This window comes from Podarcis cretensis (genome assembly GCF_951804945.1).
Source record: "Podarcis cretensis genome assembly, chromosome: 16".
In the NCBI taxonomy this organism is placed as follows: Eukaryota; Metazoa; Chordata; class Lepidosauria; order Squamata; family Lacertidae; genus Podarcis; species Podarcis cretensis.
Window position 1 is genome coordinate 42623012 of NC_137186.1, and position 16622 is coordinate 42639633.

The following is a 16622-nucleotide window of genomic DNA, read 5'->3' on the forward strand; positions in this document are numbered from 1 at the left end:
TCATCATAAATTAAATCTATACTGCCCTTCATCTGAGGCTCACTGGGTGGTTTCCTCAATCTTTTTCAGCCTTCTGGCTGTTACACTTGTAAAAAATATGCATCTATATTAAAAGTATCAGTCTATATGAGTCTATTCTTTCTCCTGGCTTGGTTTGGGTATAGCTATGAGTATTGTATCTTGCCACAGTTCTGGAATAAGTACTCAAGATTTAATGTCATTAAATAACAGGCACAAGAAAGGAATCAATTCTTCTTTAAAACTTTTAAAATCCACCTACGCATCCATCTTGTCCAGGGGATTTGCCTGGCTTTACATTTTTAATGACTCGGTTTATTTTGCCGATTGTGATTGGTTGGGTTAAGTGAGCTACTTGATCCTCATCTAGTTGTTGCACTCCTGTCCTGCCTAGATGTGTATTTATTGGTGTTTGGTCTGATTATTTCTCAGTACAGTATACAGGTTTCCAAACAATTGTTACAATTCCAGTTAGGTTTTTTTTCTTGGTTCATACAGTCTCCTGTTTTGTTTTGTTTTTAAGGGGGGAAATAGCATGTCCTTTACATTTTTGTTTCCATTTGTAAGCCAATCATATCGTTCAGTATCAAATTCATAATATTTCTGATTAATATACTGGAGGGGTCCTGTAGTTTTATTTACCTCTAAAAAATCTATTTCTGGGTTTCACCTCCTCCCCAGTTAATATTCAGTGCATCCTCTTGCTCCTAGACTTTTTATGTCTAAGTTCTGAATTCTTGATTTCTTAATTACTGTAATTAAGGCTGCTTCTGTTCCTGTCCGATCTTAAGCCAACTCCCTTCTCATATAAAGGTGCCCCTCAAAACTGCTTTCAGTGTATCCCATAGCAGACTGGTGGAATAAGCCTCCAGGCTAGCTAACAAATTGCAAAAACAAAAACCCGTTTATGTCATCTCTGATTTTTTTCTGCTTCAAGCGTGTTAGCAATAACAGGTCAGGCAGGTCACAGAACTCACATATAGCAAATTTTTGGAGGGGGAGAGATGAGGGAGTTGCCACAGTGACCCTTGGCAGCATTACGGTTTCCTTTGCTTTCTTTCGTAGGGTGCTCTGGGGCACATACTGTAGATGCTGACAGGACCTAAATTAGCAGTGTCCAGCCAGTAAAGGGGTTGTGAGGTCATGGCGAATAGCTTGAAACCATTGGCCAGATGTGTGGCTGCAATGTGGAGGTGTAAGCAGCCATTCAAGGCTGATCCGTTCTGCCATTCTTCATGGGGACAGGGCTAAGTCTCCTGCCCCACCTCCTTGCAGATTTTTAAAGGGAAAACCTAAAATCCACAGAGAAATATGAATGTTGACAAGTTGGATTTATCAGCTGCATTGCACATCTGTTGAACAAAGAGGGAGCCAGCAAACAGCTTTGTCTGACCCCTCTGGTTGAATCTGTTTCCTGTGACAACTGCCCTTCACTGCCTGCTCCGACTTGAAGCCTGGTGCCTGTGAATCATCAGGCAAGGTATAAAAGTCAGACATTTTGCATACTGTGTCCTTTAAATGAATATGCCATGGGGTGCTGATTATTAACTTTATTGTGGGAAGAGGAGCGGGGGAGTCTGTCATCCTGGTGCAAGACCAGAGAGATGGAGAGGAACAGGACCACTGGTAACATCTGCAGAATGGGAATGCCAGCAATGCTCAGATGGCTTCATTTCCAGCTTCCTGGTCCTATGTAGGATCTTGAGACATTCTGAATCCCAGTTTTCCTCAGTTCCTTTATTCTGATGGGAGTGATTCTGTGGATGCCCAGACATAGGACAGCAATCAGCTCCCTCTGCTGTTAGCAAAAAGAAAAGGATTGGTCTGCCCAACGTTGCTGCTGCACAGTCACACCTCCTGCCTCCAGGTGCGATGAACAGTTAGGGATTCTTCCTGCCAAAAGTGCACAGCTGTGCAGGGTGTCAAACAGTGGCTCAGTCCACCTGCTTCTGGCAGTAAGGTATATATGGGCTAGTTTACATGCCTTTACCTTCAGAGAGAATACCATTGTGGGGAAATTGTAAGGAGAAAAGGCCTTAGAGCAGAGGTCCTAAAAGGGTGTGTTGTGCCACACAAGCATGTCAGGAGAAGAAGCCAAGGGCGGCAGGAGGATTGAAGGCCAATTATGTGAACATTTCAGTACAGTACAGTATGGTACAGTACAGTATAGTATCAAATAAACACACACACACACACACACACACACACACAGAGTATCTACACCTCTCTTCAAGAACAGTGGCTATTCTTCTACAGTTCTCCACAACTGATGGTTGTGAACAGGGATTTCCAACTTTGACAAATATGAAAGGTCAAATAAAAGCTTATTTGTGTTGATGAAGAGAGGAGAGTTTGTCTCAAATTAGACCTGATATAAATAAGATTGCCCGGCAAAAGCAAGCCCACACCTTAAAGTACATATTTAAGAGGCTCATTTATAATTATATTTTGGAAATGATTCATGATTTTCTCTAGCTGTATTGTTTATACTTTCTGGGTGTCCCACAATCATATAATAAAGTAGCTGTGTTCCATGTTATAAATCACGCACTGCTGGGAGATGTTTCTTTTGTTTTCCAATGCAATTTTACCGATACACAATTTGGTGTCATGTGCACAAAGTTTTATTCTGAATGTGTGGCCCAGAGAAAAAAGTTTGAGAACTACTGCCCTAGAAAGACTGAAAAGGGCTCTTGGTGTTGCCTATATTGCCTGCTCAAATCCCACAGAAATATCAATTCAGACTGCTGAAAATTATTTTTACAAACGAAACTTTCTTGTTCCCATTTGTGCTGGTGTAATTAGAAGGGATTCAGTATTCGAAAGTGTTTTGATACAAGGCCATTGGAGAGGAGGTCGGAGGGGGAAAGGATCTTGGGCAGAGGCGGATTTCAGTTGCACTGGGTGTAGCGCCTTGCAGGTGCTGTTGTGGGCACCACAACTATTATTTAGAATGGAGTTTGAGAGGCAGAGGGGCACCAAATGTTGTTGTCACACAGGCTGCTGCTGAAATTCTAGACCCCAAGGTCTCCCACTATCTTGGGGTTGTGGTAGACAGCTGCATATGACCAGCATATCTCTGAATACTTGCACTGCAGAACAGCAGCAGCAGCAGAATACTAGGGCAGCCATGGGCTGCTTGCGGGCTTCCCTTAGGGGTGTGGTTGGCTACCACTGTGACAGACAGATGCTGGATTAGAAGCTAGTCCCTTGCTTTAAGCCAGCGGGGCTTCATGTTTTCTTTCATTTAACCAGATGCTTCAGGGAAGCCCACGGACAGGACAGCAGTGCCTGCTGTTCTTATGATGCAGGGGATGAGGATTTCCTACATGCAGACAAGGAGGGATGTTCCCAGCTGGTTCAGGGAAACCTCTAAGAAGCATCTCCTCAGATAACTGGCAGCGACTGTTCCCTCCCTGATATGCATAAGGGCAAAACCTGCCATGTGGGCCAGGACCTCTCAGGAAAGCACATGCCAGCTGCTCTCAGTGCTGGGAAAAGGGCTGCTGCTGCTGGGAATGCAAGTGGCACAACCGCCCACACAGCCTCACTGCTGCTGCTGCCGCCGCCACCTGCTGCATAAGTGTCCTAAAGGGCACCCTGGGGGTCCATAGGGCCAGGGCTAAGGCAGTGCCAGGCTTAGCTCATCCCTGCCTCTGCAGCCCCTTGCCGCCACTGCTGCCAGCTCTCTGGATTCATGGGCTAGAGGCAAAGCCACTCCCCCCCCCTTTTGATTTAGTACTTTCATATTATGCTGTGCTATTGTTCTTCTTGTGTTTTCTTTTTTATTGCAAGCTGCTCTGCTTCTTATGTTAATGAGATAAGAACAATATACCTCGGGTTACATACGCTTCAGGTTACATACGCTTCAGGTTACAGACTCCGCTAACCCAGAAATAGTGCTTCAGGTTAAGAACTTTGCTTCAGGATGAGGACAGAAATCATGCTCCGGCGGCATGGCAGCAGAGGGGGCCCCATTCGCTAAAGTGGTGCTTCAGGTTAATAACAGTTTCAGGTTAAGTACGAACCTCCGGAACAAATTAAGTACTTAACCTGAGGTACCACTGTAAAGCCAACCTGAACCCCAGGAGGCGGCTGCTGTGCTCCAGGGCATGGACCATCAGCTGGCTTGGGTTTGTGGCTGCCCACGGCTGATCTTTGAAGGTAGAGGAAGCCAAGGACGAGACTGGCAGTGTTGGGTGCCATGCTACTCACATCCCAGCACAAGAAAGGCTCAAGGCAGGGCTCACCTTTGCCTTCTCCCTTTACATAATATAATTCCCCTGGGCATTTGCAAAGAGTCTTTCCCTCAGAAGCCTCAGTCAGACATTGTGGAATTCAGGTGGGTGGCGGAGAAACAGTCTTCTTTGGCTTCCAACGCTCTAGTTTTGGAAGTTATGCTGTAGAGTTGAGAACAGCCGCATGACTGGCTTGGCAACAGCCTGTTCGGAAAAAGAGTGGCAAAAGTAGCCCGCTCAAGCCCATGTGTCCATATGCAAATGAAATCTCCCAAAGACCCGTGTGGAGCTGGACCCTGAAAAGGCGCCTCGGCCTGATTGCTCCAACGAGAGGACCATCTGCCTGCCTGCCTTGCATGGCTTTTCCTCTTCTCCCCTGGGCTGGGGAGGTAGCTCAGTTGCTTCAAGGCAAGGACAATCTGGGCAGCATAAGAAAGGCAGGCAGGCTTTGGATCAGCAAGTGGCTTTTGTTTGTTCTCCACCCCAGCTCTTCCCTCAACAAGAGAGAGGTGAGCAGCACCCGGACTTCACAGGTGGTTACAGGAAGGAATTCCTGCTCCAAACCAGGATATGCAAATAAGCAGCAGCTTACGGGAAGGGAGACTGCCAAGATCTGTAAGGCAGTTTCCCATGATAGCCGGTTCAACCAGCTGCCTTTGGAGCACAGCCAGCCTGAGGCAGCAGAGAAGGAGTGCCTGTCAGCTCAGACCCTCAGCCTTCTTCCCCAGAGGCCTGATAGACACAAAATGGCCAAATCGGAATGGCCAAATCTAATGCACCTCTGAGGCTAGAAAGAAAGAAGGCAGTTTCCTTCAATAACTGATAGCAGTAGCAACCCTATTTAAGGAGCATAATCGTAGCAATGTTGGCATGGTGGAGATGCTCCAAGTACAGTGGTACCTCAGGTTATAAACACTTCAGGTTACAGACTCCGCTAACCTGGAAGTAGTACCTCGGGTTAAGAACTTTACCTCAGGATAAGAACAGAAATTGTGTGCCACTGGAACAGCGGCAGCGGGAGGCCCCATTAGCTAAAGTGGTACCTCAGGTTAAGAACAGTTTCAGGTTAAGAACGGGCCTCCAGAACGAATTAAGTTTGTAAGAGGTACCACTGTACTGGAAGATGGGAAGTGACCCTTAATGGAATAAGCAGCTCATCACTGATTTTTTACATCCTTCACAGAAGTGCCTGATGGTAGGTGCAGTTCAGACATGGCAGTAGCAATGCGGAGTTTTTTTGCTACAAACTGTGAAGAAGATGAGGCTGGGTCCACCACAGAGAGAAGACTTTACTATTGGCTGGGGACTCTAGGGCAGCAGTGGGCCAGTCCTTCAGCAGGGGCAGGAAGAATCATTCCTGTCCAAAATGCCCAAGGGCAGGCACACACAGCTGACTGCTGTGAGGTCCTTTCTGGATGTGACCTGCCTGGTGGGCGCTTCCTGTGAAGAGGGAAAGCTGAACTCTGAAAAATGGACCTTCCCTGGCAATTGCTGCTCCAAGGGCTTGCCAAGAAACTATTCCCTTTGGGACATGTGGCCAGGCTCCCAATGACTACTATTTCCAAGACTTGACTTTCTGCAGCCCAGGAAGAATCCTGATGCAAGCTGTGTCTCAGACAAAGTGACACAGGATGCTAATGACTCTGCAACATACTGTGGGAGGGAGGGAGCGGTCCAGGCTGAACTGAGTCTCTTCTTACTGAAATTGTCACTCAGTTTTGTTATGTTTTTAAATGTGCCCAGTTTCTTTTGGCCAGCAGCTGCTGAAAACCTATGGGATTGTGGCTGCTCACTTATTAGGCGCTTCACCCCCAAATGCTCCCAGGAGGATCCATATTTGCTTTGGTGGGTACTGTCCCATCATCGCCACATCTAGACAGCCAGTTTATTGAGCATTCCATCTGATATTCTTGCACAAAGTTTGTGGGGAGATTATATCACAACATAGGCTGTTTATTGAGCACTCATTCCAAGTTGTCTGTGAGGAAGTTATATGGTGATGCCACAACAAGTAGTCATTATTCCACACTGTCCAGGGATCACTTTATGTATTGCAAAGAAGGCTGATTTTGTTGTGCAAGAGTAACCTGAATTTGCCGGCATTCAGCTGAATCCCACCCACAAAACAGAAACTCATTTGAAATGCCACCATAGGAGCTGGTGGCTGCATCTGCCTTTATGCCTTACAAAGGTAGGGAAAGGTATGTTGGGGGGCAGGCTGGGAAAGGGGCACACATGGCGCAGGAAGGTAGTGACTGTGCCAGGTGCCAGCCCCTCCTCCAACCTGGGGAATTGCAGTTGTCCTATCAGCCAGCCCCCCATGTGCATAAGTCAAATCACGTAAAATGAGGAGCTCCATCTAAAAAGCCACTAGATGTCTTTTTTTTTTTTTTACTACTGTCCAGCTCTCTCTTCTGCTCTCTCCAATCCAGACCAAAATATCTAGAGTTGAAGCTCTGGGGGCCGGCAGAAGGCCACAGGATTCACGGGGAAATGGCAGCTGCTGCTGCTGCTGCTGCTGCACTACCCTGCACGTCAGCTGTTAGGTGGGGGAGGAGAGGGCTGAGCAGCCTCGTCAAAGCCCTGCTGCACCTCCGGTCTCTTCTGGGCTTTCTCCACCCTCACTGACATCCTCTTCGGGCTCCGGGGAGGGTCTCCTTGCGACCCATGAGGAATCTCTAGCTCTCTTCTGCCATTTCCTGGTATGATTCTATTCATTTATTATTTCCCAGCACCATATGTATACATGGTCATGCGCAAGCAGAATGCACACGTCGGGTGTGTGCCTGTATTATGTTGTAAATCGTCCTGTGATCTTCAGATGAAGGGTGGTATACAAATGTAATAAATAAAATTAAAAAATAAATCCAATGGCTCTGCTTGGAGAAATTTTAAATGCTTTACTTGCCCTGTTTCATGAGCAACTAAAAAAAGGGGGGACAGCTCCTCTGAGTGTCATCTTCTTGCCTAGTTCCCCTCCCAGAAAACCTAGACCTAATCTGGAAGAGAGAAAATGCTTCTTTCTTCCCTTCCCTCCACACTTAAGTGAAATCCTCACCCTGTCTCTCCGCTTCCTTTGCTAATTCACTTCCCCTAGATATTGTTTTTCTCCTTTAAAGTCTGTTTATCCCACTCTTCAGTGCAATTAGAGAGTCAGTCATTGCTCTCAAGCTTACCATCTAAGTCAGTGGTTCTCAAACTTTTTTCTCAAAAATTTGCTCATGCCACACCAAATCTTTTTATTGGAAAAACCTACAAGTAGCAGTGCTTGATTTGTAAAGTAGAACACAACTACTTTATATGACCATGGGACAGCCAGAAAGTACAAAACAATGCGGCTACATAAGACCATGAATCATGTTACCAGAGAATCCGAGGGCTCCCTTGGGCAGAAATCAAGACACCAACCAGAGCAATTTGGAGCAAATCAGCGGCCTGTAGGATCGGTCTTTATTGAAGAAAAAAAACTGTCGCAACAGGACTCCCACCGCCCACAAGGTGAAGCAAGATGGAAGCCCAGAACAAAAGAAGACCCCAACTTTTATTAGCTCCTAATCCCCTAAGTTACACCCCTAGAAATACATCGTATTTACATCATGACTACATTAAAAATAGGAGGAGTCGGGGGAGGGGTTGCACAGGTAATCTGAGTATCCTGACACCTGGCCGGAGCCCCTTCTCTTCCTCCCCATGAGTCATTTTCAGGAAACAAAGGGAAAGGCGCAGTTTCCTGCCCCCTGAGGGGAATCCGGTCATGGTCCCTTTGTCAGAGTCTGTGTTGAATACACTAGTGTATGCAGTTCGTTGTGTCCTTGATAGTCTTCTGTCTGGGCCCATCAAGATGACTATCAAGGTTGACATGTCAACTGGGAAGGGCTGCAGAGTACGTGCCTGCTCGGTCAAGGGATTATGGCTGACTGGTATCAGGCCACCCCCCTTTGATAGTCCTTGTAATACAAAGCAGAACAAAAGTGGTCCGGTGAAAATCCGATATACGGCTGATTTATGGTGAATTTACGAAGAATACTGTCCTTGAAGTTCAAAGCACTTTTGCCTTCCCATAAGCGGTTTGCAACATTTTGATTAAATCAGTCATGGTCAATTGGACTCAGAAACTTTGTATTTGAGAACTGTCAAAGATAGAGAAGCAGGCGCCTGCTGCCTGCAGTACCTGTGTGGCCGCCACAAGGGGCGCTGTTTGGTAACGCTGATTGGCTGAAACGGCAGCTGATTGACCCCGAGTTCAGGCAGTTGGTCTCCCCATAATAAGGATAGGGCGAGGTAGAGTGTTACGGTCCACTAAGGTAAAATATACGAAAATAAAAGGGGTTCCGTGCAGAGCTGTCAAGCTAGCGCTTCCTTATTTACGGAAGGCTTTTAGGGGATGCCCCTCTAGAAGGGACATCTCCAGGCTCTGGGAGGGGGGAGGTGTGTGTGTGTGTGTGGTGCTTGTGCATTACATTGTAATGAATGGGGGTCTCCTGCTACAGTTCCCCCCTTCGGAGATAAGATTGCGAAGGTGGACACCGCACAATCCTTTTCTCTGCACAAGCTAGTAAAAATCTGACATGTCATACCCAGAATCCGGATTTCGTGGGGCTCCTAGGGGTCTCATCTCATTGAAAGTCGAAGGGGTTCCCGGTGGCAACATCCTGTGAGAGGCAGGCGTGCGGGAGCAGAGAAACGGAATGCAGGAGTCGCACGTTTGACAGCAAAGCGGGAAGCAATGGATAGCGCAGCAGAAGAAAGCAATGCAAATAGCTACGGTGATCAGAATCAGGAGCCCGTTTCCCAAGAGCTGTTTTATCCATACGGATCCTGGTAGCCAGCTCCAAAATTGAGCATCGGATAGACCTTCATGTTGAATATCTCTAAGCTCGTCTGTCAGTTTGTGGATACTGTTGAGATGTCCCGTAATGTTCAAGGTCTGATCAGAGACGTATGTACAGCACTCGGTTCCTACGAGGGCACATATGCCTCCGGTCGAAGCCAGAATATAGTCTAAAGCAAGGCGATTCTGAATCGCCATCTCTCTGACCTCCGTCAACTCCATTAGGATGGACTGGGTTGCCGCGTTAGATTCCTCCATAAAGGTTAATAGAATGTCAGTCAGTTTAAGGATGTCAACATGGTTGGAACCTGCTCCGTAGGCGGGGAAGAGGGCTCGCTCATAGGTTTCCCCATTGGCTGACACATCGGAAAGTTCTGATAAGTCCTTTGCCCTCTTATTGCGTCTCCTTCCAGGGGGAAGGTCTGGGGTGACCCTGATCCCAGGCAAGATAAGTCCAAGGTAGCAGGTGCCTTGGGAGTGGGGGCTGGCCCATACATAGCCACGATGGCCGCACACCCAAAACAATCCCTGTAGGCAGGAGTCTATGCGGCCGGTGAGAAAGGTACGGAAAAAGCACTGGGAAACGGGGGAGGGGTCCCAAGAATCAGGCAAGTTCATCACTTGTTTCCTTTTTTTAAATAAATAATATTTATTTTTAAAAAATTGAAGGTTACAAAAAGAAAAAGTAAAAACACCATATCAAACAAGAACAAAACAACGCATCACAATAAGAAAGAAGAGGAAGAAGAAGAAAAAAGAAAGAAAAGAAAGAAAAAAACACAGCTAATCTTCCCATAACTTGTCTTTCATTTGCTTGTTTCCTTGACCTCCTCATACCTCCCTTTTTTGTATTCTAGTTCAGTTAACTATTTCAGCAAATCCTTTCCATCTTTTCCACTTTTTGTTCTGTAATTTATCTTAATATAATGTAACTTTACTTTCCCTCCTTTCACCAATTAACAATCTATTTTTTCCTAGACCCTTATAACATTTCTGCTAAAACCACATAACTTCATTCCAACATCCTTCTAACATTCATTAATTTTACAATGTTTCTGTAGATAGTCTTTAAATTTCTTCCAATCTTCCTCCACCGACTCTTCTCCCTGGTCTCGGATTCTGCCAGTCATTTCCACCAGTTCCATGTAGTCCATCACCTTCATCTGCCATTCTTCCCGGATGGGTAGATCTTGTGTCTTCCAATACTTTGCAAGAAGTATTCTTGCTGCTGTTGTAGCATACATAAAGAAAGTTCTATCCTTCTTTGACACCAATTGGCCGACCATGCCCAGGAGAAAGGCCTCTGGTTTCTTCAGAAAGGTATATTTAAATACCTTTTTCATTTCATTATAGATCATCTCCCAGAAAGTCTTAATCTTTGGGCATGTCCACCAAAGGTGAAAGAATGTACCTTCCGTCTCTTTACATTTCCAAAATTTATTATCGGGCAAATGATAAATTTTTGCAAGCTTGACTGGTGTCATGTACCACCTGTAGATCATTTTCATTAAGTTTTCTCCTAGGGCATTACATGCCGTAAATTTCATGGCCCAGTCTTTTATTACTCAATACCTTCCTATGTAGCCTTATCACATGTGTTTCTTGTAGACAAATCAAGTCCAATTGTTCTTTTTTTAATAGATGAAATACTCTTTTCCTTTTTTGCGAGGAGTTCAGTCCATTAACATTCCAGCTTAATACTTGCAGTGCTATGATGTAGTTACTCTGATTCTCCTCCAACAGCACCCAATGCTTGTTCATCACTTGTTTCCAGGCAGACAACAGATCTGGATGGGTAGAGGGGGTGCCCTGTCGCCAGAAGGTGATTCTACCGGTCAGGGTGATGTCAATGATGTACTTACAGGTACTTTCTCCAATCATCCTGTCATTGCCGCTGAACTTCCGACAGAGGTCACTTTTTGTAGGTCCGGTTAGGTAGATGTACTGGTGAGTTAAGTTTACAGCCGTCAGGTTCCAGGACTGTACGCTGGCAGAGAGGTGTTGTTGTAAGGTGAGGGGTACTCCAAGAAAAGGAATGCCGCTGTGGAGGTGAGCCGGGGCGTTGGCACAGATCCAACAGTCGTCGGTGGTTGTTTGTTTTGCGATTTTGGAGACCAGCTTCACGTAGGTGTTGGAATGCCAGGTGGATAATAGGTCGTCATTGGTAGGGGGTTGAGATATCGACAGTTCCCCCCTTTGTTGAGGTGCCGTGCCCGCAGGGTGGAGGGGGTCTTGTCGATGTAGCTAGGTGAGGTTTGTAGCCACACCTCCACATCATTGGGCCCCCGAGGTATCCCACTCCGCAGGTGGGGTGGTGGAGTGATGCCAGCCCTCAAGGTACGCTCTGCCATCCCAGGTGGAGGCAAGGCCGATGTCCCAGACGCAGCAGTACCTTTGGAGGCAAACTCCCTGGAAGGTGGTGGGGCGAGGTACGGAGTCCACTCTCTGGCAGTAAAATCCATGAATCAGATGGTCGGTCAGTGTAAACTGATTCCCCACCGCCATTGTCTAAAATTGTCCAGTTCAGCGATTGTTGGGGCACATCATTGGAGAATAGTGTATAGGAACCATTTATACAGCGGAGTCTCATGTAACTTCTTAAAAAATTCCGATTTTCCTTCATTTGGTGCATAAGTGCCTACTATCAAGAATTTCTCTCCTTGTGATTGGATTTCAATTGCAACAAATCTTCCTTGGTCATCTTTAAATATGAATTTTGGTGATAGGCTCTCCTTTGCATAAAGAACTACACCTCTTTTTTAAACTTTATCTGATGAAATAAATTCATGGCCCAATCTTTTATTACTCAATATCTTCCTGTGTAGCCTTATCACATGTGTTTCTTGTAGGCAAATCAAGTCCAATTGTTCTTTTTTCAATAAATGAAAGACTCTCCGTCTTTTTTCCGGGGAGTTCAGTCCATTGACATTCCAACTCAATACTTGCAACGCCATGATATAATTACTCTGATTTTCCTCCAACTGCACCCAATGCTTGCTCTTCTTCTGTTAGTAGTGTTGGTGTCACATTCACTGGAGGGTCCAGTCCAAAGGATAATGTTGCTATATCCACTATTCCTCTATTCGATGATCTTCTGTCCAATGCTCTTTGCTCTAGTCCTCTATCTGGTGATCTTCTATCCGATGCTCTTGGGTCTTTTCCAAGTTCCTTCTGCAGATCTTCTTCGTGATTATACAAGAACTTTACTTTGTCTTCTACTGATCTTATTTTTATTTTCCTTCCTTTGAAACTGAAAGATAGGCCTTGGGGAAATTCCCACCTGAAGACGATTTTATTCCTTCTCAATAGGGCCACCAAATCTCCATAGTTAGATCTGAGATCCAAAAGATATTTCGGTATGTCTTTAAAAATTTCCCCTCTTGACTGTTGTACTTCCAAGGTCTTCTGGTAGTGCCAACCCAAAATTCTGTCTCTCTCTTCTTTAGTTTGGAGGGTGATCAAACAGTCTCTTATTCTATTCTTCTCTTTTCCCCCTCCTCTTCCAAGTCTGAAGGCTCTCACAATTCTGAACTCCTCTTGCTCCAAGTCCAAGTCCCAAAACTCAGCAAATTCCTGCGTAATAAAGTCTATCAAACTATCCTTCTCCAATTCAGGTAAAGCTCTGATCCTCAGATTCATCTGTTTTTCTTTAAGTTCAATCATAGAAAGCGTCAGCTTATGGTCATCAAGTTGCCTCTGTAGGGCTGAGACTCTCTCTCTCTCCAGTTGTGTTACTTTACATTCCACAGCAACAGCTTTTTCCCTAGCTTCCTCCGCAGTCTGCCGTATCAAGGTAGATTCCTGAATCAATTTCTGGATGGTTTTTGTATTAGTATTCACCTTTTGTCCCAAATTATTTATACTTTCTGTATTTAAATCGATTTTAATAGTTGCCGCATCCACTTTCTTGTTAAGCTGTTCCAATGAATCATTTATCTTACTTAATGCCAGCGCTAAAGTCTCTTCTGATGACATTCCTCTTGATTTGGAATTTACTGTTACAGCCACAGAGGAAGCAGGGGCCCCCAATGTTGAGGCCCTCCTAGGTTGCTGCCAGGTCTTCCCAGACCTTGTTGTTTTTTCAGGAATTGACTGGTCTATTTTTTCCTTTCCATCTGCCGTAACACTTAAGAAATTCAAGGTCAATCCCACAGTCACACAATTTTTATATTGCAGCTAGAGATTCCCCCAATCCAACTCTTGTAACAGTTTCAAAAGCTTCCTCTAGAGGGAAACAGTTGCTATTTGTATCAATCCATAATGTTCCCTTTTAGAACACAGTTCAAACAATAGAGTTAGTTTCAGTTTTCAGTTACTTTTACTCCTTTTTAAGGTCAGACGGAGACAATTGAAACAATTTATCTCTCTTATTTAGCTAGCTGTCAGCAAGCGTTCTATTCGCAATCAATAAACAATCCAAAGCACGTCAATCTTACTAGCAGCCCGTTTCCAGGTTCGGAGGGGTGGTATTTTAGCTTCCTTCACTCTCTCCTGCAGGCGTATACAATCCAAAACTTCCCCCCTCTTATCCTGCTTCCAAGGGATGTTTAATATTTTTTACTGATGGAAATTTAGTCCTTTGCAATAGGCTTTCCAAGACTCTAGCTTGCAGCCTCTTTGCTTCAGTCTATTTACAAAAGGGAAAGGCGGACTTTCTGTTTTGAACCTCCCCATTTCAATGCCAAATTAAGACATTTAAAAATCCAATTCTTCACTCTACTCACGGGTAGTTGCTTTAAGATCAAATTGTCCACAGGAAAAAGTCAGCGCTCTCCAGCAACAGCTATGCGGCTTCGCTCCGTGGAAAAAGCAGTCGATTTGAAGCACCGCGCCGCTCACCCCACGTTGCTCCGGATCCCTGAAACTGGGTTTCCCCGCGAGTAGGGGAGGCGCAAAAGGTGCCCGCCGAATCCCACGTTCACAGGCTTCACCCATCTATGATTTTTGATGGGTCTCCGCCTTCGCTGTGGTGGCCAGACCCGGATTTCCACGAGGCAAATTCCTCCCGGTCAGAGGAATTCCGCCATTGCCGAAGGCACCAACCCGGAAGTCCTATATGGATTACAATATGATTTTGATGGGAGATATGAATGGAGTGGTGTCTACAAATATGGATAAGGCACAGAGACAGGTAATTACCAAAGATGGTAGACTACCAAAAACCTTCTATGACATGACTGAAAATATGGATTTAGTTGATATCTGGAGAGTGAAGAATCCTCTGGGAAGAGAGGGAACTTTCTTCTCTGAGGCTAAAATGACATGGACAAGAATTGACCAAATATGGGTAACTAGAGGACTGGCTCCGAAGACTAGCAAAGTCGAGATTTGCCCCAAAACTTGTTCTGACCATAATGCTGTGAAGATGGAATTGAAATTGACGCCAATTGGTTCTTTTAGACGGCGGATGAATGATACTCTATTTAGGAATGAAGAAGTGACCAAGAATGCCCAAAAAACCTTGAGAGATTATTTTGAGATAAATATGAATACTTCAGTGGAAAAAAGAGTAATCTGGGATGCAAGTAAAGCGGTTATGAGAGGATTTTTGATACAACAGAATGCAATTAAGAAGAGAACCCAAAATGAAAAAAAAAAAATCCTGGAGAAAATAAAGGAAGGAGAGAAGAAACTGAGAGCAAAACCAAAGTCACAGGAGATCCTGAAAGAGATAAAGTTATACCAAGTACAATATATGAAAATGATGAATCAGGAAATAGAATGGAAGATTAAACAGATGAGACAAAAGACATTTGAAACGGCAAATAAGTGTGGAAAATTGTTGGCTTGGCAAATGAAAAAAAGACATAAACTTAATACTATTACAAATTTGGAAGTGGAAGGAAAGAATGTACAGAACCCAGTGGAGATCAGGAAGTGCTTCCAGAGGTACTTTAAACAACTTTATACACAGGAGAAGCAGAAAGAAATGGACATTGATTGATTTTTGAAAATAAATGGACTACAGAAAATCTCTCAGGAAAATAAGTTAATGTTAAACTATAAAATAATGGATCAGGAGGTGGAAGGGGCCATACAGAATATGCAATTAGGTAAATCTCCAGGACCAGATGGTTTGACTTCAAGATACTACAGATCTTTGAAATAATGGTTAATACAACCTTTGAAAGAAGTCTGTAACAAAATTTTGGAAGGGAGAAAGGCACCAGAGTCGTGGAAGGAAGCCTACATTACACTTATACCAAAAACAGAGACTGAAAAGACACAGCTTAAGAACTACCGCCCCATATCGCTGCTTAATGTGAATTATAAAATTTTTGCAGACATTTTGGCTAAAAGATTAAAAAAGGTTCTAGTAGAAGAAATTCATAAAGACCAAGCGGGCTTTCTCCCGGGCAGACATTTGTCTGACAACATGAGGAATATAATTAATATTCTAGAAAAATTACAAGTGAATATCAATACCAAGGCAGTTCTGATATTTGTGGACACAGAGAAAGCTTTCGATAATATTTCTTGGAATTTTATGAAGAAGAATTTACAGGGGATGGGGGTAGGTCAAGGCTTTGAAAATGGTATAGGTGCAATTTATTCAGAACAAAAGGCAAAATTAATTGTGAACAATGTAGTGACAGAAGAGTTTAAGATTGAGAAAGGAACACGACAAGGCTGCCCAATCTCTCCATTGCTTTTCATATCGGTCCTGGAGGTATTGTTAAATATGATTAGAAAGGACCAAGAGGTTAAAGGTATACAAGTGGGAGCTAAACAGTACAACTGAAAGCATTTGCTGATGACTTAGTATTGACTTTACAGGAGCCAGAATCTAGTACCAAAAGGGTACTGGAACTGATTCAAGAATTTGGACAGGTAGCAGGCTTCAAGTTGAATAAAATGAAAACTAAGGTCTTAGAGAAAAACTTAACTGTGAATGGGACTTCCGGTTGGCGCCAGCGCTAATGGCGGCTCTTTCTCTGATCTCCGGAGAAAGGGCTGCTCCACGAGTTCGGGTCTGACCGCTACGGCGAAGCGGGGACCCCTAAAATCACAGGCGCGGAAGCCTGTGAACAAGGAGACTCGGTGGGCACCTTTTGCGCCCCCCTTTACTGCAAAAGAGCCTTTTTAAAGGCTCTGGAGGAGCATCGGAGGTGTGCGGAGCTGAGAGTTGTTACCCAGCCCGTGGAGTGAAGCCGCGTCGCCATTGACGGAGAGCGCCGATTCCTTCCTGAAATTTGGACTGAAAAGGGATTCCCGTGAGTAGGATTGGAAACCTTACTGGGATTTTAAATTAAAGTTTTTAAAAATTTGGCCGAAAGTGGGGACGGCAAATAAAGGAAGTCTGCCTCCCCCGGACTGCATGATCGCTAAAGCAACGGAACTAGGAAGCTGTAATTGATAATTTATGGTGAACTTCTGAGAGGACTAACCCTAGCATTGAAGTTTAATTCCCCCCTAGTAAGCAGGAACAGGGGGGAAGAAGAAAAGGAAACCTGCATGAGAAAATCTTAAGGGACAATTTGCTGCAGTCTCTGACTCTGGGAACGGACTGTCTGGGTGAAGCACTTTGACAGGGA

The 16622-nt window shown here is 44.7% G+C and overlaps 2 long non-coding RNA genes across 2 annotated transcripts in view; both read right to left on the reverse strand.

Annotated features, from left to right (window-relative positions):
- LOC307205453 overlaps positions 1 to 16622 on the reverse strand; it is a 422161-nt gene that overhangs the window by 117703 nt on the left and 287836 nt on the right. The gene's annotated exons all lie outside the window — the stretch shown is intronic.
- Positions 7781 to 16622, reverse strand: part of LOC307205460 — a 261192-nt gene continuing 252350 nt past the window's right edge. The window contains exon 3 of the long non-coding RNA XR_013834017.1: positions 7781 to 8076. This is a non-coding gene — a long non-coding RNA (uncharacterized lncRNA). The remainder of the gene's footprint in view (positions 8077 to 16622) is intronic.